The following is a 24,893-nucleotide window of genomic DNA, read 5'->3' as shown; positions in this document are numbered from 1 at the left end:
CCACCTGTCTCTGTTACCTTTATAGTTTTAGAAGTTGCTTGTCCTGTACTTCCTGTTTACTCAGGTAATATTTTATCCTTCTCGGGTCTCTGATGGCAGTTGAAGACTAGATAGTTATACCATTTTGTTGTTGTTGTTGTTGTTACTAAATTCAGGAAAGAAACTTAAAAAAGAGATGTAAAGCTTATAATGTTGAGAGACATAAAAGCTTAAGTTGTTTATCTAAGAAAATGTTTTAAGGTCTAAAAAGATATTTTTAGATTGGCAATACAAGTTATGATAGAAAGTGGTTTAGGTATAAAACTTTGGATTTACCAAGATAGGATAGATAATAGAGTAGTGTTATAGAATATTATTTTAAGATTTGTTTATGATGTGGAACATTTGCTTAATGATGCAAAGATGTGTTGTATTCTTTTATGTTGCATTTTTTAAAACTCTGTGACGCTGTGTTACTTTGACTGTCTAAAACACCTGATGGTCTAAGAAAGAGCTGAATGGCCAATAGTGAGGCAGGAGAAAGGATAGGGTGGTGGTCGGGGGTTGGCAGGCAGAAAGAATGAATAGAAGGAGAAATCTGGGAGGAGAAGAAGAAAGAGCAAAAGAACAAGGAGAGGAGGACTTCAGGGGCCAGCCACTCAGCTACACAGCCAGACACAAAGTAAGAAGGAAAGAAAAGGTGTACAGAAATAGAGAAAGGTAAAAGCCCAGAGGCAAAAGATAGACAGGGTAATTTAAGAAAAGCTGGCAAGAAACAAGCCAAGCTGAGACCGGGCATTCATAAGTAAGAATAAACCCCTATGTGCATTTATTTGGGAGCTGGGTGGCAGGCCCTACAAAGAGTCAAAAGAGAAAGAGTTAAAAACAACCAACAACAGGGTAGTTTCTCCAAATTTGCCAAATACAAATGGACTGGACATTGTGAATGTAATTATTCAATGATAATTATTCTTTCTTTAAAGATTTGTTTATTATGTATACAATATTCTGCTTACATGTCAGAAAATGGCATCAGGTCTCATTATAGATGGCTATAAGCCACCATGTGGTTGCTAGGAATTGAACTCAGGTCCTCAGGAAGAGCAGCCAGTGCTCTTAATCTCTGAGCCATTTCTCCAGCCCCTGGATAATTATTCTTAAGGTATATAGTTTTACTGTGTTAGAATTAAAACCTTTCTTGTTTATTATAGACAATACCTGATAATTGTTCTTATTGTATATAGTTTTACTGTGTTAAAGTTAAAACCTTTCTCTTTTATTTAGACAATACCTGATAATTGTTCTTATTGTATATAGTGTTACTGTGTAAGAGTTAAAAAAACTTTTCTTTTTTATTTAGACAAAAAGGGAGACATGTTGCAGGATATTTGATCACCCTAAAATCAGACCCTCAATAGTTAATGTTGACATTTCCCATCTGCTTTCCCATAACCCTAGCACTACCTTTTAACGCTGGTCACTGGCCTATCTCCATACTTCTGGCTAGACTGACCTCATCAGAGCCTTGCTTGGAACCTCATTCCCTCTAATCACCGACTGATAAACAAGAATGGATTAAGTCCCATCTTTGCCAAATCCCATCTAGACACAAGGGATCTAAGGATCTAACCACGAACAAGGGGCATATCCCTGTCCTGCAGAGTTTACCATCCAGTGGGGTACACAGGCAAAGGAACTGGGGGTTTCTCAGTGCCCATGCATGGAGCTCCTGGCCCTGATTTGACTCCCAAGAAAGAATTCCTGAGTTGATACCAGACTGAGATCCAAAGGCAAAAGACAATAAAAGGAGTTCCCATCCAGGCAGAGAAATGGGGAATGATGAAATGTAGTCCCTAGAAGGCTTTGTAAGCTTCCTAGCTGGCCATCCCTCAGGACAGTTATACAGTTCCACAACTGACATTCCTTCAATCTGCCCTATTCCTACAGGTCCCCAAGACCCACTTCAGATGGTGGCCTCTCTAAAGAGACTCCGATTCCAGTCTCTATGGCTTAGTGTCCTTCCTTCACAGCATGGGAATCCAGGAAGAACTGTCACTCTGTCCTTGGTCGCGGCAGTCCCTGGCACCTGCTTGGGTCAGGTCTGTTGTGGACAGTCAATAAATGGGCTGAATGAGGAGGATCCAGTCTTCATGCGTGCCTTCCTCCTAAATAGGGCAGGAGAAAAATGAAGGACTTGTTGCAGAGACTCTGAAAATGAAGGACTAGGGAGTGGTCAGAGACATTTGGAAGCTGTTTCTCAGAGAACAGATCAGGTTAAAGCAGGTCTGTCCTCCCCCTCAGGCTGATTTCAAAGTAAGACCCTCCTGCCTCACTTTCCTCCGTGTTGGTATTATAGGTATGAACCACACCCAGCTTCAAGGACCGTTCTCAAGTACAGTTTTTTTTTTTTTTTTTTTTAAAATTCAATCTAAAACTGGGCCAGGTAGAGCACACCTTTAATCCCAGCACTCTGGAGGCAGAGGCAAGAGGGTTTCTGTGAGTCCTGCCTGATTTACATAGTAAGAAGAAAAATAAAGTTCAATCCAGGCTCTCTGTTTTAGAGGAGACTGTGAGCAGGACAAATAACTTCTTAGGGCTTGTTCAAAGGAGTGAGGATTCTCTGTAGCAACTCTCAAACCTGGGTCGAGGGAGTGGGCCGAATTCATCTTCTTTCTCCTATTTTCTTTACCACTACATTTCCACCAGCCTCGGCTCTGGAGAACCTCTGCAGTCCCCTTCTCAGCACAGGTCTCCAGCTGTTGAGGCCTGGCTGGACCAGCTGCTGGGAGGAGGAGAAGGAGGAGGAGGAGGAAACTCAGTCCCTCCCTCCTTCTCCATCTCCCCACCCTCCCTCCTCCCCCGCCCGCCCGCTCGCGCCCTCCCGCCCTCTTTCTCCTCCGCCGCTGTCGAGTGGCTTTCGCAGAAGCGAGTGGCGAGCGCCCTGCTCCAGTCCCGGCTGGGAACTGAAGTGTACGAGCGCTGCTGCTCCTGGAACCCGAGCTCCGGAGCGGCCGGCGCGGGTCGAAGGCCGGGGCGGCGGCGCGCTCAGCTTCGGAGGCCCTGGCTCTGGACCGAGCGGGCTCGGAACCGCGCGGAGGGGCAGAGCGCACTCCCCGCCGGCCTGGCCCGCGCAGCAGCCGGGCGTCCGGGACCGCGGAAGGCAGCACGGCGGCGGCCAGCCGGGGGCAGAGGGCAGAGTGCCGAGCGGCCTGGCTCGGCCGAGGGCGCCGCCCGGCCCGGCCTCAGCTCCGAGCCCGCGACGGTGGCCAGAGGAGCCCGGCGGGCCGCGGGGGTCCTGAGCGCCTCCAGCCCACGGCGGGGGGCGTGCCTCCGCCCCGCCGCGCCGCCCCGGCTCGCTGTTCGCCGCGTTGCCGGGGCATGTGAGCGGGAAGGCCAGGCTGCTCATCGCCGGGACGTACGGAGCAGGAGCGGGAGCGCGGAGCTGCGACCCCGGGCCAGCGCCTGACCGATTAGTAAGTGCACCCCTCTCCCCAGCCTCGCGAAGTTTGACACGCGCGCCCCCGCGTTCCTGGGGACACACTGGCTCTCTTTCGGCGCGACTTTCCATCTTGGGCAAAGTTTTGCCAGGCGGAGCCGATCCTACCGGACCCCTCACAACGCCGGCCGGTGGCGCCGCGCTGACCCGAGTCCTTTTGGAGAGCAGTGGCTGCAAGCCTTTGGGGGGTGGCGTGCGCGCGCTGCGCGGGCTGGGCTTAGGGAGTCCTCAACCCGCCCGCCCCTCTGCGACCCGCCGGCTCCAGGTCTTTCTCCCCAGCCTGACCAACCCGCTCAGTTTTAGCATTCCCAGTCCGAGCTTAGATGTCCGGTGCGCGCCCAGCGTGGGGCTCGGGTGCCCGCGACGCGGAACTCCGGTGCCTGGGTGCAGGGGCCGCTAGGGTCCAGCGCGCACCCTTCCCACGGCTCCCGTTCATTCCCGGCGTTATCAGCCGGGCGCCGCCTCCCGTTTCTCTGCCGTTGCTGCTCTTGTCCTCTCTCCACGCCAGCCTGCCCCTTGCCACCCCTATCTCCCATGATGGGGTGTCGGAGGAGCGCCTTTCACACACACACACCCCTTTTCACGGCAGAAATAAATTGAGCACAGGGCTGGTGGGATGAGGAAGGGGGTGGTCGCTTAGTCCCAGCGGTTCGCCATTGTTTTCCCACCCCACGTTCGGTACGTAAACACATACTCACGCGAGTGTGTTTGTGTGTGCATGCGTGTGTGTGCACACGCGCCGGCTGCGGCTGCTCAGATTCCCCAGGAGCTCTAGAGTCGCCCGAGAGATCTCCCCGCAGCCAGCCTAGATGTCCTGGCAGGAGGTGCCCCATTACTTGGAGCTGGAGGAGAAGGACGCGAGAGTGGGAGTTGCCCCAGAGTCCCTGGCGGGGCAGGGAGTCTGGCCTGGGCTGGACGTGAGTTTTGAACTTCAGCCCTGGACCTTTCCGGGAGGACCCCGGGCACTCGAGCGGCGGCTCCCGCCTGGGAGGGTCCCCAGCAGCTGGCGCTCTTGGCAGCGATCTCCGTGACCAGGGCTTGGAGGAAGCCGAGGAGTTTTCCTGGGAAGTTTGCTTTAGCTCTGTGGGAATTTCCGGCCCGGCGCCCCCGCGCTGGCGCTGGCGGAGGGGTCTGACCTACAGCAGTCGGAGATGCTGCTGCTGCTCCGAGCTGGGTTTCCAGAGACCCTGTTTCCAACCACTTCATGCCTTAGGAAGTTCCTCTCCGGGTGCTGGGATTCAGGACGATTGGCTCTTGTTCCTCACCAAGAGGGGCAGCTTGAGTTTGGCGATTTCCAAACATCATCTGTGCTCCAATAAAAAGGATTTGTGCACCTATTTTTGAAACTGGCATGTGTTGATGGGAGGATACTGTTTGCAAGGCTTTAACCTGTACCACGGAGAGCCAGATAACCCAGTAGTTAGAACCAGGAAGCTGGAGTTGTACACCAGTGCAGTCGCTGGTGATGCCGATCACTATGGGCAGTTTAACCCATCCCCCTTGTTCAGGTTACTTATCTGTAAAATGAGGTTAAATTCTGACAATATCCACCGCGTGTGGGGTGGTCTTGAGGATGAAAAGTCTTAGTGTAATCTCAGGATGCTGTGCCTGGCACATAGTAAGTGCTAGGCAATTGTTAGCTGTTGGGATCAGGTGTAGCTTAGTGGTAGAGCACTAGCCTACCGTGCAGGAATTCCTGGGTACCATATTCAGCGTGTGCATTCGGGAAGTTAGCTGTTGTCAATTATTATTTATTATTATTATTATTATTATTATTATTATTACTTGTTTTTTGGTACAGGGTCTCTGTGTAGCCCTAGCTGCCCTGGTACTTCTTTTTTTTTTTTTTTTTTTTTTTCCGCTTATAAGAGTTTATTAGAGATAAAGGGACAGAGAGTGCACAGGCCTGTGGGAGAGACACTTGCGTGGAGAAGAAGAGAGGAGAGAAGAGAGACCCTGGTACTTCTTTTGTAGACCAGGCTGGCCTCGAACTCAGATCCGCCTGCCTATGCCTCCTGAGTGCTGGGGTTAAACGTGTGTGCCCACACACCTGGCTTGCTGTTGTCATTATTGTAATAACAGTTATGGAGCCCAGGGCCTGCTTCATACTGTCATGGTGCGGCATCTCCAACCTCGGCCATTACAACTTAAATGACCTTGTACTGAACCCAGAAGAACTCTTTGGGAGTGTGTCCATTTAATCAATTTTAGTAATTTTCCCTTCTGGGGTGGGGTGGGGGGGAAGAGACCTCACACTTCTTCCCACCTCTAATTGATTCTGATCCCTCAGATCAAACTTCTTGCATAATTTTTCTTCCGTCTTTCCCTCCCTGTGCGAGGCCAGTCATTCCCCCTTTTCCTCTCTTAAAAAAAAACTCCTCTTGGCACCGTGGAGCGTTCTCCCTGGAAAAAGCCCTAGGAAGGAAAGGTCTTCCAGAGGGTATCCCTGAACACCCTGGTCTGTGCTGCAGGCTCGGGATTGGGTGTGCATTTGTGTCGCTGGGACTGGATAGATTTCCACCGAGAGGAACCCAGGTGTCTTGGGCTCAGGGGAAGTCAGGTGGGACAGGCAGGCTGCCTGCCCAGGAGAGTTCTATTCCCTAGGTAGTATCCATTTCCTGTTGCTGGGGCTCGCATGAGAACCTATTCTAGCTAGCCTGGCTGCCAGGGCATACTGCATCTGGGACTTAGATAAATAAGGAGCCATGGGGTCACCTCCAACTTACCAGTGGCAGTTGGAGGGGTTTCTGGGAATGTAGAGTAGACACCAGTTCTTGTCTTTATTGCCGCATAGCACAGAGAGGGAGAGCCAGGGGCACCCCATTCCTCCTCTCACCCTCACCAGGCATGTGGGGGAGGGTGGCCAGTGTGAGAAAACGTGGTGTTGGAAAGATCCTGCCAGTAGCCCTCTTGCAATTGAAACACGGTGCAGAAGACATCTGCCTCCTTCCTTAACAGAAACTTGTGGAAGGAATGTGCCAGTTGCCTGCCAGGCCTGTGCTAGGCGGTATGACACTAGGTGGACAGACAGGTGCGTTGCCTGTCTGTAGGGAGGCTGCTTTCTAATGGGGGTGTGATAAAGACAGTACCAGATCATGAGAAGAAATACCAGGGGCGGGGGAATGGTGCGCAGGGCGGTGGCAGCGGCGGCGGCGGCGGGGGGGGGGAGCATTGGGAGGCCAGTGAAGACTATCCTGGGGAGAACTCAGTATAGGCGTGAAGACAGAAGGAGCCAGCTGCACACAGCTGGGAAGAGGGGCATTCCAGGCTGAGGTACCTGCAGATGCCCTCCTACGCCCATGTCAGAACCAAGTGTGCAGCTTTGTGGTTGGAGAAGAGAGCCTGGGGGGTCAGGAGGCTCAGAGCCCGGCTTGTGGCACCCGGAGGAGTGACTGGGGGGTGTGGGGGAGGCTGCATTTTATTGTCAGCACCACAGGAAGCCATTGGGGAATAAAATGAAATGACCGATTTATGACTTTTAAAGATGATTTGATAGTCGAGAAACTCTGATCCTCATTGCCCCGGGTCAGGAAATGATGACTGAGGGGAGGAAAGATTGTGTTTTTTGCTGCAGTTTATTTTGTCCTTTGTAAATTTAGTGTATGTGCACACATATCAGCTATGCCCCACACCCAAAAGTACATTTAGCAGAACAGCTTAGAACCTGGAAAAAATGGGAAAAAAATTGATATATGTGTACACACACTGCATAATAATACAACTTGGTAAAGATAATTAGATGTGTATACATAGGGGCTTTCGTTTAAAATTTTTTAAAATCAGTGTGTGTGTGTGTGTGTGTGTGTGTGTGTGTGTGTGTGTGTGTAGAAGTCAAAGAAAGAGATGGCCCCAGTTTGAACAACAACAACAACAACAAAAGGTCCGTATGTAGAGAGGGACAGGCAGAGCAGACAGGGGTTCAGGAGAAACCTGAGGGAGGTGACCTGAACTGGGATGGGCCAGTAAGGGACTATCCAGAGACCTCACCTGCATAGTACTAACTCCATCATAGATGTGTGCTCCAGGAGTGCCAGGGTGAAGATCTCAGGTCCACCTGCAGCCCTCCTTCCAGACGGGGAGAGGCCCGCCCTCGACTTTTTGCTGGGAAATTCACAGAATTGAGAACCGTGAGAAGGACCTAAAAGCAGAGCGGATGTGCCATCTCCAGTCCTGTATCTGGGCTGTGAGGCTGCCGGGTAGCTGTTGGCCTGAGCTGCACCTGCCCCTCCTGGGGACCCAGGTTCCTGCCTTTGAGGGGCTGATGCTGGCTCATATGCACTAAGGTTTCTTGCAGAGGTTTGGGGTGGCCTTTCTTGGGCTACCGTGGGTAAGTTTTTAAGAAGCCGATGCCATGCTAGGAGAGGGTTCCACAGCCCCTGTCCTGCACCCCTGTGTTCAGTACATGGATGGGTGAAGCTTGGTCTTTGAAAAGGGCCTCCGCAGGGAGGGCTGCCTCCTTGAATGGGAGTTATTTTCCTGTTTGCTTAGGAGGGCCTGCTCTTGCCTGAACTTGCGGCCATTCCCACCCTTTGCTAGTCCTCTTCCTGGAACATGAAAATGTCAATCAGGGTGGCCGTCAAAATGCCTGTCCCCAGGTGGGTAACCAGCACCCATAGTCTCCACGATGCAGAGACAGAAGGCAATCTCTGAATACTGGTCCTTGTCTTGTGACCCTCTGGTTGAGTGTCCCTTCCTTAGTCTTTGGGAACACTTGGGTAGAAGATTGTCACTTGCCACTTGGGCAAGGCCACCTCCACCCTTGGCCGCTGTCCCCAAAGGGGATATGTGTCACTGTGCTTTCTTAAAAGGCAGATGCATCCTCCTAAGCGTGCCTCATCTATACCAAGGAGACAAGAGACCCGTGCTGCTGCGCCTCCAGGAGAATTCTGGGCCTGGTGACCCCAGGTTGGCAGCAGGCTTTTGTGGCTTTAAGAAGACCTCTCCTCTTTTATGGCTTGACATCTTTGGGTTGGCCTGGAGGCGCCTAGGATGATCAGGCTTTAATACTGTCAAGAGGGACCCCAAGTCCCCGAGAAGTAGCTAGATGGTGATCAGTCTCACAGGCTGTGAGGGGAGGTAGTAGCTGGTTTCTCTGCTTCCATCCAAGAGCTGGCCACATGTCTGTGCACACACTCAGTCATTTCTAGTCTCTAAAAGTGGTATCAGCAGTGCAGTTACTTTTATTACCAGAATGAAAAAAGGGTTTAAGGTGTAGCTAGATTTGTCAATGAGACAGAGAAAGGGATGGGCGTTTCCATGGGAGAGTTAAAGTGCTGAAAGGGGGCCTTGGTTGGTATCCTGGTACCACCGGTGTCCCGGGACCAGATCAGTAAGAAGAGGAGCCCCAGATACTGAAGGAGGCAGGGGCTTGTGGGAGTACAAGACAAGGAAGACGTGGGGACAATATCCCCAACTGCTGCCTTTTTCCAAAGTACCATTCTTTAGCTGGGCCCTTCTGGTCTCTTGGAAGTTGTCAAATCTGGAATTCCGTTTCCCAGCTAGGAGCCCACATCCCACCCCCTCTCGCACTGGTCATAGCAGGAAGCCTCGTAAACCGTCTATGGGGATGGGGCAGGGCTGGAGGAGGAGCCTTTGTATCTCCCCCTTCGTTGTCCACACAAAGTACAGGGGTCCTAGGTAAGGAAGGTTTTCTTTCCAAGGGGAAGGGGCAGCCCAGGGCGCTCCGCGGGCGCCCAGCCCCTGGTGTTCGGGTCCGGAATCCCCGCCACGCTTGGCTCCCGGGGGACCAGCCCCAAGGCGGCCGGCCTGTCCTCCAAGCACCCCGCCTCCTGCCTGCGGAACCGGCCGGGCGGAGAACCGGTTCCTGTGGGCCGCCCCGCCCCTCGGGAGGACGAGGGGTCGGCGCTTGCGCGGAGCTGGGGCTGAGACAGGTGCTTTGGGGTCTAGATGTGCTAAGTGGACGGAGCAGCCGATGTGAGGAGGGGGCTCCCGGTGCCCCTGTCTGCCGGGGGGTACCACAGGGGGAGCGGGCAGCCCCAGCCCCAGCCCTGGGGTCTGGCTGGCCCTCCTGAGGCCAACGGCCTTCGCTGACTGCTTTCTTAAAATTGTGGCTCATTAATTAATGATTTTTCGTAGACTTTTTCTGGGCTGGCAGAGGACCCCAGGACCTTGCTCGACCGTGCTAGGCAAGCAGGCTAGCACCGAGCCACATCCTCAGTCACTTCTAGTCTCCGAAAGTGGTATCAGCAGTGCGGTTACTTTTATTACCAGAATGAAAAAGGGATTTAAGATATATCTAGATTTGCCAGAGAGACAGAGAAAGGGATGGGTGTTTCCATGGGAGACCTAGAAGAGATGGGTGCTGAAAGGGCCTTCCTGCCAGGGGGAGCGATCTTCACAAGACAAAGGACCTGTGAGGCTGGACCAGGCCGACTTGTAACAGCCCAGAGGCCCCTGGAACACTCAACAGCGCCGGCTGAGGTGGTCAGGAACTCCCCAGTCCCCCAACTCTGGCCTTGGTGCCATGAGGCTAGCCCACAGAGGGTTCTGGCTCTCAGGGCAGGTTTTTCTGTGACCAGAACCATCCCCCCCCCACCTCTGCTGAAGCTTATTCAATCAACTCAGGGAGGCCAGGGAGCTCAGCCTGTGTCTTGGGGGGGGGGCGGGAGGGGGGAAGGAGGAAGGAAGGATAAAAGATTGTCAGGAAGCCTGTGTGCAGGTACAATGGGGCCCTGGGAGCAGGTGAGGTGTTGGGTGGGGCGGGACTAGGAAGTGTTGAAAGCAGAGGGAAGGGCCTGCAGCTCCTGCCATTCCTTGGCTCAGGGACACCCCCCCTTCCCCCACTTTTGAGTGGAGAGAGAAGGGTTAGTGTTCAATGTACCGAGAGGCAGGATGGCTCAGTGAACACACTCTGGGGAGAGTTAGGACATCACTATGGCTTCCATATTATACGTTCCCTTTCTCTCTGTCTCTGTCTCTGTCTCTGTCTCTGTCTCTGTCTCTCTCTGTGTGTGTGTGTGTGTGTGTGTGTGTGTGTGTGTGTGTGTGTGTGTGTGTTTCGTGCCTATGTGGGGTCAGAGGACAACTTTCAGGAGTCAGTTCTTTCCGCCAAGATGGTTCCAGGGATTGAACTCAGGTCATCAGGGTTGACAGGAAGCACCTTTACCTGCGGAACCACGCTTCCATCTGTCCTTTCTTTTCTGTTCTATTTGCCCGGTCTCAGATCAGTGTTCCTCAGCGCGCGACACCCACAATGGAGAAAGATTTTTACTATGTGCATATGTGAAATTGTGGGGGGACCAGAGTTGAAGGAAGGGCTTGTGTTCAAGTGTGGTGCATTTGGCTGTTTAGAAAGGATCTGTGGACTTCTGGCTAAGTGGACATGGGAATCGCACTCCTGATGCCTGAGTCAAGGTTAATTGGGCTCAGAGTGCTTGGACGAGGCCCCGACACAGTGAAAGAAGAACGGGAAGTGAGAAGCGTCTTGCCCGCCCGTATGGCTTCATTCAACATGTAGGTCTCGGCATCCGAGCCTTCTTACCTTCACCCTTCAGAACTCACCCATCCGTGTTCTCCATGGGGAGAGGTCCACTGTGCTGTGGCCTCGAGATGACGGCCTGGTCAGATATAACCAGTCTAGGTCCATGGGGTTGTGGCAGCTTCACAGGTCACACCATAAGGCATTAACTTGGGAGCCAGCTAGGGCCTCATTAATCCAAAGAGGATGTTAAAGGAGGCGGAGGAGGCTGTGGCGGTGTGTGTGTGTGTGTGTGTGTGTGTGTGTGTGTGTGTGTGTGTGTGTGTGGCTTTCCTGTGTGTGGCATGCATAGGGGCTGGAGGGAGCTGCCTTCCTTTCTAGCAGGGCTTGGGCACAGTGTCCCACCAGGAGACTGGATGCCCAGTCTCGTCTCTCCCAGGCAGCTGGCATGAAATGCTTATGCCGCCTGCCCACCTTTTGCTACCTTTCCCAGACCCAACAACAGTGTCAACTCGGGAGATTGTGTCTGACCGGAGCCTCTGGGCTGCCAGGACCAGGCAGGTGCTGGCAGGGGCTCTGGAGCCCCATGCAGGGGACAAGCCACCAGTGCCAGCACCTCAGGATAAACAAGGCTGCTCACAGGCTGGGGGAGGGAGCTAGGAAGGCAGGAGTGGAGAACAGGTGTCTCCCGCACAAAGGGCCTCTTGTCTGTCCCATCCTCCCGCCTCAAGGGGCAGCCCCCTCCCTTGCTGGGGCCTGCCCAGAGTCCAGTGACCAGGTCAGCTGAGGTGCTGCTGTCTCTCAGGCTGTGTTTATGCTCACTTAAGACAGATCCTGCAGATATGCCCAAGGAGGAAGGGGATGTGCCTGCATAATCCCATAGCCCAGAGGTCTCTATGGGCCTGAGTTTCCCCCACACTGGGGCAGTGAGTCCAAGAGGACCTAGAAGGTGCCTGGAGCTTGGTGGAGGATTGGATGTAGTGAGTGTCAGGAGGGGGGATCCCCAGAAATCCATGGGGTCCTGGGGTGGAGGGGCTTGGGGCTGGGGGCACTAAAGTGTGACAACACCCCCTCCCCTCCTCCTTTATCATTCCCGAGAGACCTTTATTGACCTTTACTGCTGGCTCTGTTCTAGGGACTGGGGAGACAGTGCCAGCAGTCAGGAAGCCTCTGCAGCCAGACTAAGTCTTATTTCCTCATCTGTAAAATGGGGGTGATAACAGTAGTATCCGCCTCATGCTCCGATGGTTCACCCGTGGAGAGGTGTGAAACAGCCTGGCATATGGCAGGAGACGCCTGCTGTTGTTGCTGGACTTGAGAGTCTCTGCAGTAGCCTGGGAAGGAAACAGGAAACAGGTAATTACGATCTAGTTAAGTACCAGAGAGCTGGGCTGCCCAAGGTCTGTCCATAGGTTGCCTCTTGTGGATAATTGACTCTCTTCTAGGAATGCTAGGGAAGGGCTTATAAAAGGGGGGGAGGCATTTAAAAGGGGTTTTGAGTGAAGTGTAGGCGTTTGCTGCTCGGGAATATGTAGGCAAGGCCCTTCTGACAAGGCCGTCCTGGGAGCCAGAGCACGGATGTGTGAGTTCGTGGTGTACCAAAGTGCGGTGTTGGGAGGCTGACTGCTGAAGGGTGGCCTGGGCAATCCTGAAGGCAATTGAGGAGTTAGGGTGTACCCCAGGCTCGTCCCCGCCAGGTCAGGTACCAGTTTCTGTCCTCCCGGCATCCTTTATCCCCCGGCTCACTCCGGGTTAGTGTTCAGTTTACAGAGAGGCAGCACGGCTTTGTGAAATATCCTTGCGGGGAGAGTCAGGACGTTTTAGACTTTCGGGTTTTGAATTTTGGCTTTGAGCTGTTTACCTAGGTTTATTTTATTTATTTATTTATTTATTTATTTATTTATTTATTTATTTATTTAATACTCTTGCACCTCCCTTATCTACACAGGGTTTGCGTTAGGACAGAGAGGGAGTGTGGCCAGGTGTACAGGGCTGGGTGGGTGAGGGCAATGTCTGTGTCTTTTTTTCTGCTTTGGAGAGCTGATGGGCCAGGCAGGCTGTCCATGGCCTGAGTGCATGCATGGGTGAGGCTGGGAGGTCCAGGACCCCTGGCTTTGTTGAGGGCTCTGCTCCTTCTGCAGGGCTGAATGAGGAGGCCTTTCTCACTGGGGAGGAGCCCCCTGGCACCTCCCATGTAGTTAGTTGTATGTGTTGGGGGTGGGGTAGGGGACTGTGGGCGCCCCGGTCTAGCGCCTGTTGCTGCTGGCTTGTGTGTCTCGGGCCTGTCCCCTGGTCTCTTGGGGCTTTATGTTGAAAGGCTGGTGGTGAGAAGGCCTGGGTGTATAGAGAACTTTCTGGGCTTTAGGGGCTCCACCCCAGTGGGAAAGGCACAGCGCAGCCCCGGACAGGACCAGGCAGAGCCCATACCTAAAGCTGCTCACTCATGGGGCTGGCCATCCATCATCCGTTCTGTCTGGGTGACAGGGCTCTTTGGGTCTCCGAACAGCCGCAGATAGCCCATCCGAGACATCTGAAAGGGCGTGCGCCAGGCGGGGGCCACTGTTCCTTTCCTAACTCTGTCGCTTGCCACCGTGGCTGTGTCCGTGGCTGTGAACGCAGTCTTTGCCTCTTCCTCCCCCGAGTCACATTTCCTAGGTGTCCACAAGGTGAACAGAGACCAAGGAGACGGAGTTGCTTTGGGGGTGAATGCTGGGAAATGGGGCTGGGACACTGCCCTGGGTCCTCATAGCCAGGCGGGAAGGTGGCTTTGTAGAAGGACTTCACAAACAAGCAAGAGAAGAAGAAGGAGCAGTAGGGGACCCCTGGGCCTTCCCCAGGGCCTGGTCCCTATTTAACACAGTTTGAGGACAGTCAGGACAGGGACTCGCATTTACAGCCTGCGTCCAAACACCTAGGTTTATCTCTCACTGTTTTCCTCAAGATGGGCGCTTCTGGCTCTCTGGTCACGTCTGCCTCCCCCTCCATTACCCCTCCCCATTACAGAGGGCAGATGCTCAGCCTCTCCCACCCTAATGGGGTCAGGGCACCTTCAGGCTGTACTCAGCAGGTATTCAGTAAATGTGGCATAGGTAAACATGGCAAGGAGCACGCATATAGGGTTCCTGTGGCCTGGCTTGTGCCTAGGAAGGAAGGCTTCATGGTGAGGGGCAGCGGCTAGAAGGGAGAGTGCCAGAGGCTGAGGTGAGCCAGCGGGAACCGGTTTCTCTGGAAGTGCCTGGCCTAAGGGAGCCTTTCTCTCCTTGGCTTCACCGGGACTAGTGGTGAGCTGGAGAGGAGCAGAAAGGAAGAGGCCTCTGGTTTTGTTTTTTCAGACCGAGTCTGTTAATAGCAATTTATTGCATCCGCGTCTCCAGCCAAGCACATTCTGTTCTCCAGCGTTGGGGGAAGACACTTGGACATGACAGGAAGGAGGAAGGGTCAACAGTGGTGATTGACGATGGTGTCTTGGGCTAGGGAGGCGCCAGTGTCACCATAGGCTAGCTTGAGCCTGGCCGGCGTAGGGAGGGAAGCAGAGTGGGCAGCTCCGTCCTGCACCATTCCTGAGGGACCTTGGACTCGAGCTCTCTGTTTGTCAAGCGGAGTTTGGGCTGTGATGCTGACCAGGTCTGTAGTCTTCCTCAAGCGCTCTGCAAAGACCCCTATAAGGAAACGGAGGGCAATCATGTAAGAGGACTCCAGGAGAGGGGGAGCCGGCAAGATGGCCACCCCTGTGGAAAGAATGGTGCATGAGCAAAACACCCCCTTTTTGCAATGTGCTGAGCTGGTGGAATTTCAGTCGGTGGCTGCACGATCGGGCTGCAGATAGAGGTCTGTGGGCACCTGGGCTGTGTGTGTGTGTGCAGACTGTCATGTGGGGATCTAGGATGGAGAAAGCGCGGCTGGCATCCGGGGTGCCCCTTCCCCCCAGCAGCTCTCCGTGCTTCCCGGGGCACATACGTGATCCCCACTTCTGGAGGCAAGTCCCCCACTTCTCTCCATCTCTCAGGTAAGCAGGCTTTATTTCCTCCTCATTTCTCCATCGTCCTCCCAAATGTTCGGCTTTGACTACAGGCAATCCCCACACTTTCTTCAAAGTCATGCCTAGAAGCCATGACACCAAACTCGTGGTGGGAAGACCTCAGCTCAGGAGAGGTGGAGCCTCATTCCCAGAGCTCTGCTCATGGCTTTGGTTTGGTGAGGGTAGTGGCTTCTTTTTTTTTTTTTTTTTTTTTTTTTTTTTTTTTTTTTTTTTCGAGACAGGGTTTCTCTGTGTAGCTTTGCGCCTTTCCTGGAGCTCACTTGGTAGCCCAGGCTGGCCTCGAACTCACAGAGATCCGCCTGCCTCTGCCTCCCGAGTGCTGGGATTAAAGGCGTGCGCCACCAACGCCCGGCTAGGGTGGTGGCTTCTTGCGCCTCAGCGGCATCCCAAGCATGATGGTTGTGGAAGGTCAGGTTCACTTTCTGGTGAACACACTGTGTGCGTTAGGCAACAGGAGCCTGGTCATGGTTTCTACCTGTGAGGTTTGTCCCATTACCGTTCCCAGGGACAGCGGGTGGCCTCCTCACTCCGAGGCCAGTTGCTCATTGCTCAAAGAGCCCAAGGCTCCTGCCAGGGGCTCACCAGAAGACCAGACACAGCTCACAGCACCCAAGCTCCATAGCATCCCCAGTCAGTGCTCTCCACATCAGCATATGTGGGACACCATTGGATCAGGTACTATGAGGACCGGCCCAGAGACTCGGGAGGGAGCCCCGCAGGGTCAGAAGGGGCAGCGGGCATTGACGTAGGCTGCAATTAGACGGAGCCCACCCGGCTCAGCCGAACCTTGGCCCCAGCCACAATGCTGGGACTTGGTTGACAATGGGGACACAGAGGGTGTTTCAGAGAACTTTCAGAATGGGTGGCTGGCTCATTCAGGCTGAAGTGTCTCGTATTGTCCCGTGAAAGTTCCCAGCAGTCCCTCTTCTTTTCCTTTGCATTTGAGGCCATTGTTGCCGCCTTCCCCATTGTACTGAATGGCTGGCGACTGAGGGGCCTGGCCTGGCCTGGCCTTGCCTTGCCAGGGCTAGTGGTGGCTCTAGGGCGTGGGGTTCGGGCTAGCAGCGTGGGAGCCATGTTACTCTAGCCATCTGCCTGACCCATGCTGCCCATGGCTTGTTCGGTGTCGCCACCTTGCTTAAGACTCCTGCACGTTCTGGCCTTCTAATGAAGGGCCAGGTGGCCTTCCGGGCCAATCTTTTCATGTCCTTTTTAGAAGGCAGTGGTTTGGCGGCCGGTGTTTGCCAGACAGGGTCTCATGTAGCCCTGACTAGTTTTGAGCTATGGGGTGGAGGATGATAACAACAGTTACCGTGCCCTGCCTGGTTTGATGTATATTTGGAAAGGAAGGACATTCCCATAAACTTTACCAAGACCTCACTGAGGAAGGGTTGGGTGAGATGGGAGAAGAGGCAGGCAGGCTCCACTCTCTTCAAAGACTGCTCTGCGGGATCTGAGGGAGTCGGGGGGGGGGGGGGGGGGGGCTGTAGCCATCCCAGTGTGCCTGGAGAGAGAGCCTGAGTGAGAGGCTGTGTCGGTCAGACCTAGATCTGTGTCCTGGCTCTGCTGCCTCGCAACTGTGATTTCTGGCGAATATCGGAATGGGCAGCCCACCCCTGCCTTGAAATTTAAGGACAAATTTATTAGATTTTAAAGAAAACAAAACAAAACAAAAAACAGCAAACAAACCCTGGGTAGGCAAGCCGTGAATCTCAGCAGCTTCTTGGAGGAGAAGAGAGAAGGGGGTGGCGGGGAGGGTGAGGGAGGGGGGATGCCACGCGATTTGAGTTAGGGCATCACAGAGGTCAGCTAGCCCACATGACGGACATGATGGACATGGCGGATAAGAACCCACATGGCCGGGAGGGGCAGCTTTAGAGAAAAATGAGGCCCGCCGAAGAGCCGGAGAAGTCTTGCTTACAACAGAGACAGAAGAAAAGGAAGTGTTCACACTTTTTTGAGTGATTCAGAAGAGCAGGCCGACTTTTGAAGCCGCACGGCTGCTGGCCTGGAAGCTGTTTCCTCGGGGCAGAGTTTTCTCTCACAGTAGGAAAAGGAATAATAAAAGATAAAAGGATTCAGTGAAGTGATGTGTGTGTTATTGTTCTTCATCTGTGGCCAGTGTGGAAGCGGCTGGCCACTGAGGCTTGTCCTGGGCAGGGACGAGATGCCACCCTGGTACCCCGATCACGCATCTCTGGAAGAGTACCTCCCCAGGCATGGTGGGCACAGACACTGGCATCTGGCATGCCTCCTTCGGCTTTCCACAGCCTTCTTCCCTTGGGTTCGGGAAGCAGATACACCGTCCGCCTTCACCAAGTTACGCTGCCTCGGCGCTTCTTCTAAGTGCTGGCCACCGGTGCAGGCTTGGGGAGGGTTCCTAAGAAGGTTTATGTGAGCCGGGCGGTGGTGGTGCACGCCTTTAATCCCAGCACTCGGGAGGCAGAGCCAGGTGGATCTCTGTGAGTTCGAGGCCAGCCTGGGCTACCAAGTGAGTTCCAGGAAAGGCGCAAAGCTACACAGAGAAACCCTGTCTCGAAAAACAAAAACAAAACAAAAACAAAACAAAACAAAAAAAAAAAAAAAAAAAAAAAGAAGGTTTATGTGAGAAATGCCTAGGACGGAGCCTGACCTGGAGGGATCTCATCCAGGTGTTTGCTGCTGTGGTCACTGTTATCAGTGGCCATTTCACCCAAAGAAACCAAGGTCAGAACTGCTATCCTAGCCCCCTGGTAGCTGGGCTAGGGCATGGGCTCCGAAAGAATAAACGGACAGGGTAGGTGTGATAAAAATGACTGCTCCAATCACAGGACATTGCCTTTTCTATCTCCTTTAAACTAAAGGCAGTAGTTCTAGCCAGGTAGGGCCAACAGAGGCCTGGAAACTGCCACCCACAAATGCTGGAAGCTGGACTGTGCATTTTAATAATTTAGAAGAGCCAACAGCCTTGAGCTGACCTTTGGACTCTGATGCTGGATGCTTCAGGAGACTGGCAGGAAGTGAAGTCTGCAAGGCTCTTATGGGCCTGCTTCCTCCTTGGACCATGGTGGCAGGGAAGAGTCTTGCTGGGTCACTGTCCCTGCTACATGCGGATCCCACAGATGGCAAGGGTTCAGTGGGGCCTGGAGAGTCCATCAGAAGCGGCCCCTTCACAGAGGGCCTGGTCTGTGGTTTGGGATTTGGAGTCAAGCTGACCCGAGGTTGCATTCTGCTCCCTCCTCTGAGCTTTGATTTCCTAGTCGGTGACATGTGTCCGGCTTGCAGACAAGCCTTGATGAAGATTCCAGGGATTTCCAAGCCCAGGGATGCATGCCACCGAGCATGGCTATGAATTGGGACAGGCACAAAATCCTAAAATTACTTGAAATGTCATGGGGTGTTGTTGCAAGCAGTTCTTTTGTTTGTTTTTATAATTGGTTGTGTGGTTCTGTAGTGTGGACTTTCAATGTCAAAAAGTTAAACACTAGCTGAGTATAGTGCACACCTTTAATCTCAGCATACTGAGTATAGTGCACACCTTTAATCTCAGCACACTGAGTATAGTGCACACCTTTAATCTCAGCACACTGAGTATAGTGCACACCTTTAATCTCAGCACTTGGGGCAGAGGCTGGCAGATCTCTGAGTTCTATACCAGCCTGGTCTACAGAGCGAGTTACAGGATGACCAAGGCTACACAGAGAAACCCTGTCTTAAACAGGGGGGGGGAAAAAAGGTTGGACACACTGTTTAGTTTGAGGTCACCCAGTAGATGGCTGTGCCGCTGTGTCTGCTCATCATGGTGGAAGTTGGGGCCTTAGCATACTCTCTTCCCCCACCCCCTCCCCGACTTTGCATCCAAGGCCTGAGCCTTGTCACCTATAATTTAATCACTGGGAAAAGTAAGAACTGACTCTCTGTGCAAATGTCTGGGTGATGTGCACCAGACTCACTGCGAGTGAATGGGGCCGTGTAGATCATCCAGTGTATCAAGTACATGGATAGAAGAAAATAAGTGTGCTGAGGCCCTCCCTGTGATCTCTCCTGCCGAGTGGAAAGCTGAGGCTTGAAGACCTTAGGAAGCTCGGCCAGAATTGCATGGGGTGGGGGTGGGGGTGGGACTCACATCTGGGCAGGCTCTCGAGCACACTCTGAGCTCACTCCACCCTTCCAGGCCTTCTGCGGGTTATTTTCCTCGTCCATGCAGGCAGATCTGTTAGGGCGGAGAGTCCTCGAGCTGGGAGGAAGAGGGTTAAATTCTTCCTAAGTGCAGAGCTAGGCGCTTCCACTGACCCCCTCATTGACCCCCTGCCCTCCCCTGGGTCGGGTCTGCAGACTGTGGGGGAAGGGAAGCCACAGGAGGAGCCTCAGTGGTCGGGTGGATCAGAGATGCCTCGGGACTGTCTGTCCCTCTCTTTCCTCAAACAGATGAATGAGGATGCTGGTGGCTTTCCAGGCAGCATAGGAAGTCCCTCGGGTCCTTGGGGTGGGCTGCCATCCGAGAGGCCTGCACTCATCATCAAGCTACAGGCTATTCTGTGGACACTGTAAACTCTGCGATGGGTTCTTAGTCAAGAGAGAATGAGGGTGGTTTTTGTCAGTAAAATACTAGATTAAAAAAAAAATCAGAAAATGGGGCTGGAGAGATGGCTCAGCAGTTAAGAGCACTGGCTGCTCTTCCAGAGGATCCGGGTTCAATTCCCAGCAACCTCATGGTGGCTCACAGCCATCTATAACAGGATCTGATGCCCTCTTCTGTCATGAGGGCATACATGCAAGTGCATAAAATACATAAATAAAAAAAGTCAGAAAATAAAACATCAGATGGCCCTGAGGACTAGTGGGACTTTGGGGTCAGCTTGTCACTTGCTGAGAAGGAAAAAGATGCCCAGGTGGCCAGCAGAAGCCAGTGTCCATGACCTCAAGTGGATTATTCCCTGACGATTGGGATGGCTGTGGCCCCGCCCTCCCCAGTGGTTCCTCAGCCCAGGGCAGCTGCTGTGACACTTCACTGTCCTGTGTCCTCTGTACACAGTGGGGCACCTGGAAGTCACCTTATTTCACAGCCCAGAGTATACCGCAAGTCTGAGTATACCGCAGAGCTCTTCTGGAAACCAGGGGTCAGTCTAGCTCCAAACGGTCATCCAAGAGGGGCCTGTGAAGAAGGGATTTCTGGGAAAGACAGCTTTGAGGGAAGACTATCTTCCTCGGCCGCAGGCTTTCTGCCTCCCAGCTGAAGGGTCTGAGGACACCTTGTGTCTGTGTTGCAGGCGGAAGGAAGCCTTTAATCTTTCTTAGAGACTGTGGGGAAAGACCTCGCGGGGCTCACACTGTCTGGCGCTGGCCATTTCTAGACTCTTCAATTAGTGACTTTAATTATGGCCTTGTGAGCAGCTCCATCTCAGGCTGGTCACCCGTCTAGGGGGCTGTCACACTCCTGTCTCAGTGTATGTGTGAATTAAAGGTGTGCGAAGTGCAGTTTATGAACAGTTTCTCACTGGTTTTGTGGGGTGTGTGTGGGGGGGGGGGCACTAGGTACGGAACTCAGGGCCTTGACACATGCTAGGCAAGTAATCTACCACTGAACTCTAGGCTTTGCTTTTTGATTAAAAAGAAAAGAACTAGCAAACAAGCAAAGCGAGCCAGGGTGGCGGCACACGCCTATAAACCCAGCACTTGAGAAGCTGAGGCAGGAGGATTACCATGAGTTTAATGTCAGCCCAGGCTACATATTGAGGCCCTATCTCAACAAAGCAAACAATGTGTGTCAAAATATACACCACATCGGATTTACCGATACACCATTGTGAAATATAGTTCAAGGGCATTCTCGCCCTTCACACTGTCACTCGGGCAATCGCCAACTCCACCATCCCTCCTCTGAGCAGGTCACTCTACCCAGAAATTGGCTCCTCTCAGTGCCTGGAACTCGAGCCTTTTTCTTCTCTGTATTCCCAGCCCCTCACGAGTGAAAACACACAGTGGTTGTCCTTTACGTCGGGCTTTCTTTCTCTTAGCATGTTTCATGGTTCATTCATGTTATACCATGTCATTTCCTTCCCTTTTAAGGCAAAGAATCCATTGTATCTATAAACTGCACATTGTTGGTTTGTTTCCTTTGGTTGCCATAGAGTTGTAGCAAGTCTAGAAGCAGAGCTTGCTTTCGGGTCTTGGGGCTGTATGTATACCTGGAGGGGAATGCTGGGTCCCACGGGAACTCTGCATCTGCTCTTTTTGAGGAATCACCATGCTGTTCTCCACAATAGCCTCATTTTATGTTCCACATCATAACCAATACTTATTTCCATCTTAAGAAAGAAAGAGAGAAAGAGAGAAAGAGAGAAAGAAAGAGAGAAAGAGAGAAAGAAAGTTGTCCGAGGGCTGAGGAGATGGTTCTGTGCTTCCTGCACTAGCGTGAAGACTTGATTTCAGATTCCCAGTGCCTTTATAAAAAGCCAGGGACTGCTGCACATGCCTCCTGCAACCCCTGCTCAGGGTGGGTGGATGGCGCCGAGACAGGATCGCCAGTGCTCACTGGCCGCCAGCCTCGCTCCAGAGTCAGTGAGAGCCCCCTGTCTCGTGGCGGCAAAAGGCAGAGAGAGCGCGGGACACGATGTTTCCTCTGGAGTGAAGCCCTGTGACACGTAGGTGGACCTCTTTTTTTCTAGAAGCTTTTTGGCCTTGGGCTTGATTCTTGGTCTTGGCCCCCATCCTCCATATAAGGCCTCCTTGCTCTTTGGTCTTTGGGAGGAGGCAGGTGAGGCCTACTGTGCTCTTCCCCACCTGTCATAGTAGGACAGCTGATTCCGCAGAACAGTGATGCTGGGGTTCGGGGGGTGGTGGTATGGGGTATGGGGTGGAGGATATACAAGCATTTTAAATGGCTGCGCAAGGAACTCTTAAGGCCCGGTGAATGCTGAGCAAACACTGCCACTGGGCTGTATTTCCGTCCCTTGGATCCTCCCACCCCCCAACCCCCGGAGACAGGGTTTCTCTGTAACAGCTCTGGCTGTTCTGGAACTTGATTTGTAGACCAGGCTGGCCTTGAACTCACAGAGATCCGATTGCCTCTGCTTCCTGAGGGCTGGGGTTAAAGGCGTGCACCACCACCCAGCCCTCCCTTGGACTTTTGAAATAGGGTCTTAAGGTATAGCTCAAACTGGCCTTAAACTCACTATGTAGTCTGGGCTGACTGAGATCCTCCTGCCTCAGCCTCACGGGTGCTGGGGTTACAGGCACTTGTCACCACACCCAGCTCAAAGAATATTTAGTATTTAGTAGCACAGAGACTCCATTGGTAGCAATTTCGTGGGAGAAATAGGAGAAAAACTTTATTCCAAGCTCAGTGATGAGAACCAGGATTGGAAAAAGCATCAATAGACATTTGCCAGATGATCAGTGAGCAGCCCCCTCCAGACTGATGGGAGCCAGGTGAATTCAAATTTCCTATTTTTGTGTTACGTTACATAGAGTTTTTGTACATTTCTACAGAGAGTACACATTCCTTTTACAGTTAAAAAAAAAAGCAAGTAAGAGTGACCACACCCATTCCTGAGACATCTGTCAATGCTGGGGAGGGTTTGGGGATGAACGGGAAGCTTTAGAGGGTAGTGACGGCCTGGGGACAGGCAGCATGAAGGAGAGGTTGGACACCAATGCAGTGATATGTGTGAGGGAGATGGGGGCCAGGCAGCCCCTCAAGTGCCAGGAAGATATGGTGGCTACAGCTAGGGCTTTGGAACCCGTGTCCCTTCCAGAGCGGTGAGCAGGCCACAGTGAGCTCCCCACATGGACTGTTCTGGTCTCTGGGAGTGAGTGACGTCATGGCCTGGGAGCCAGGCTTGCTGGGAGCTTCCCTAAGCCAGGGAGCAGCGCTGGGCCAGCAGGAGGGGACTGGTTCAGGCTCCAGGTGACAGTTCTCCAAGGCCACCAGACGGGCTTTAGAGAAGGGCCTCATCAGGCAGTCTGAGTGCGCCCTTAGGTGTGTGACTTTTTGCCTCCTTATATCTGGTGTCCTCATCCGAGGACAGAGAGATGATTAAGAGTAACTGTTTCAGAGGGCCAATGAATGACCTGACAGAGCTGAAGCTGACGCCCCATGTCACGCAGCTCCTGTTTCCTGGTTGAGAGAGAGGTCCATAGCCATGTCTGGCTGCGGGGGCCTCAGATCGCCTCAGTGAGAAATGGAGGTTAACAACACTGCCTACCTCAGACAGTTCCTCGGAAGAATAAATGAACTAGTGGGAGTCAAAAACAGTTTGTATAATGCTGGGCACGAAGTAAACACTCAAGAAAATCTGGCTGTAGTTGGGGGTCCTTCGCCACATGCACCGGTGAGACTCACCGTAGCAGCGGCCACCTGAAAACGCATCTGATTGCCTCATGCTCATGTTCTTAAAATATGGATGTCTCCATGTTGTGGATGTCTCCACTGCAAGTCTGTTCTTCTTGGTGCTGCCTCAAGATCCCTCCCTTGACCACTCGTCATCTTTCCCCTTTGCCAAGTCTTGGCTGCTGCCTCAGTTTCCAAAGTCAGTTGGTGAGGGAAGCTGAAGCTGGGGCAGGGCAGACTTCTGGGAAGGCTGGCGGCTGTTGGTTGAATGCTTTCAGATGGGCTAGAGGCTATGAGGCTGCCTCCTCCTTGCTTCTCTGCCCCTTTGAAAAAGCCAAAGCCAATAGAAAACAGTTCCTACGGATGGGAGAGATGGCTCAGAGGTTAAGAGCACTGGCTGTTCTTCCAGAAGTCATGAGTTCAATTCCCAGCAACCACATGGTGGCTCACAACCATCCATAGTGAGATCTGGCGCCCTCTTCTGACCTGCAGGTGTATAGGCAGACAGAACACTGTATACATAATAAATAAATAAATTTAAAAAAGAAAAAAAAAGAAAGAAAGAAAACAGTTCTTATAAAATTAAAAGAATGACACCCAAGACACCCGAGTTTGAACTCTGGCCTACACACAGGCATGTACCCACATGAACATTCATTCACATGTATACATACGTGTACACACACACACACACACACACACACACAACGGTGCAGCATGGGTGCACAGGGGTGGGTGGTGTCCTGTGAACATACAAAAGAAATGTCAATCTTGTGGCCGGCCCTAGAGTAGATAATGGGAGAGGAAATGTGGCCTCTGCAGAGAAAATGGACGAAACACTGTTCCCTGGTGAGTGAACGTCACATGACCACTGGCTGCTGAACTGGGGCTTCTGAGGAACCTGGTGTTTGGGGAGATGGTGACAGTTAGGGTTACTCGAGGCCCGGGTCCTAGATGGGGAAGAGAAGGGGGGGGAACAGACTTGTGTTGGTCACTGGTGCCAGGGTTGGTGACTGAGTGACGCTGGCCACCTGCTTTGTCCTTTTGTGTCTGCGCAAGCTGGGGAGCTAGATCCTCGAGTCCCTGGGGGAGCCCTCACTTCCCGGGACAGCATAGATAGGTGGTCCCAGCCGACTGCTGCTGCGCCAGCCTTCCTGTCCACAGTGCCTGTGGCTTTCTTGGTGACCAGCGTCCACTGACTTCTTCATCTTTTGAGGCACTTACCCATCTTGATGGCCGATCCTTTTCTGTGCCGTTGCAGTGGGATGGCTGCAGGCAGTGAGTGAGGATAGGACAAGAGTCAGATGCCTTTCCCCAGCCTGCGGGGACCCTAGGCTACTGTGTGGAGGTGCCAGTCACGGAACAGGGTGTGGGCGCGTGAGGTATGGAGGCTGGTGCATTTAAACCCTAAGGAGTATCTTCAGAATATATCCTGCTTTGGAGCTAAAGCTCTGGGCCCGCAGAGATGCCCACTTGATCCAGTTCATTCATTTATTCAGTACAGTTCATTCACTTATTCAGTATACATTTATCAGTACTGTGTGGTCGGTTGGTTGCCGCTCCGTCTTCGGCAGACTTGTGCTAAGCACTTTATATACAGTAACTTGATAACTCTCCAGCCTGCCTGCGA

The 24,893-nt window shown here is 52.8% G+C and overlaps 1 protein-coding gene across 4 annotated transcripts in view; it reads left to right on the top strand.

The window, feature by feature from the left end:
* Positions 1 to 24,893, top strand: part of Sox13 (SRY-box transcription factor 13) — a 62,527-nt gene that overhangs the window by 9,442 nt on the left and 28,192 nt on the right. For 2 of the 4 annotated variants that reach the window (XM_015986743.3, XM_015986742.3), the window contains exon 1: positions 3,302 to 3,452. The exons of 1 other annotated variant lie outside the window; for it this stretch is intronic. The gene's annotated coding sequence lies outside the window, so the exon portion shown is untranslated. Of the gene's footprint in view, positions 1 to 3,301; positions 3,453 to 12,048; positions 12,270 to 24,893 lie in introns of those variants that run through there. One more of the 4 variants, XM_076547411.1, reaches the window with a different exon arrangement.

Source organism: Peromyscus maniculatus, chromosome 11, assembly GCF_049852395.1.
Source record: "Peromyscus maniculatus bairdii isolate BWxNUB_F1_BW_parent chromosome 11, HU_Pman_BW_mat_3.1, whole genome shotgun sequence".
Taxonomy (NCBI): domain Eukaryota; kingdom Metazoa; phylum Chordata; class Mammalia; order Rodentia; family Cricetidae; genus Peromyscus; species Peromyscus maniculatus.
Note: the sequence above shows the minus strand (reverse complement) of the source record. Positions and strands in the feature narration are given on the sequence as shown.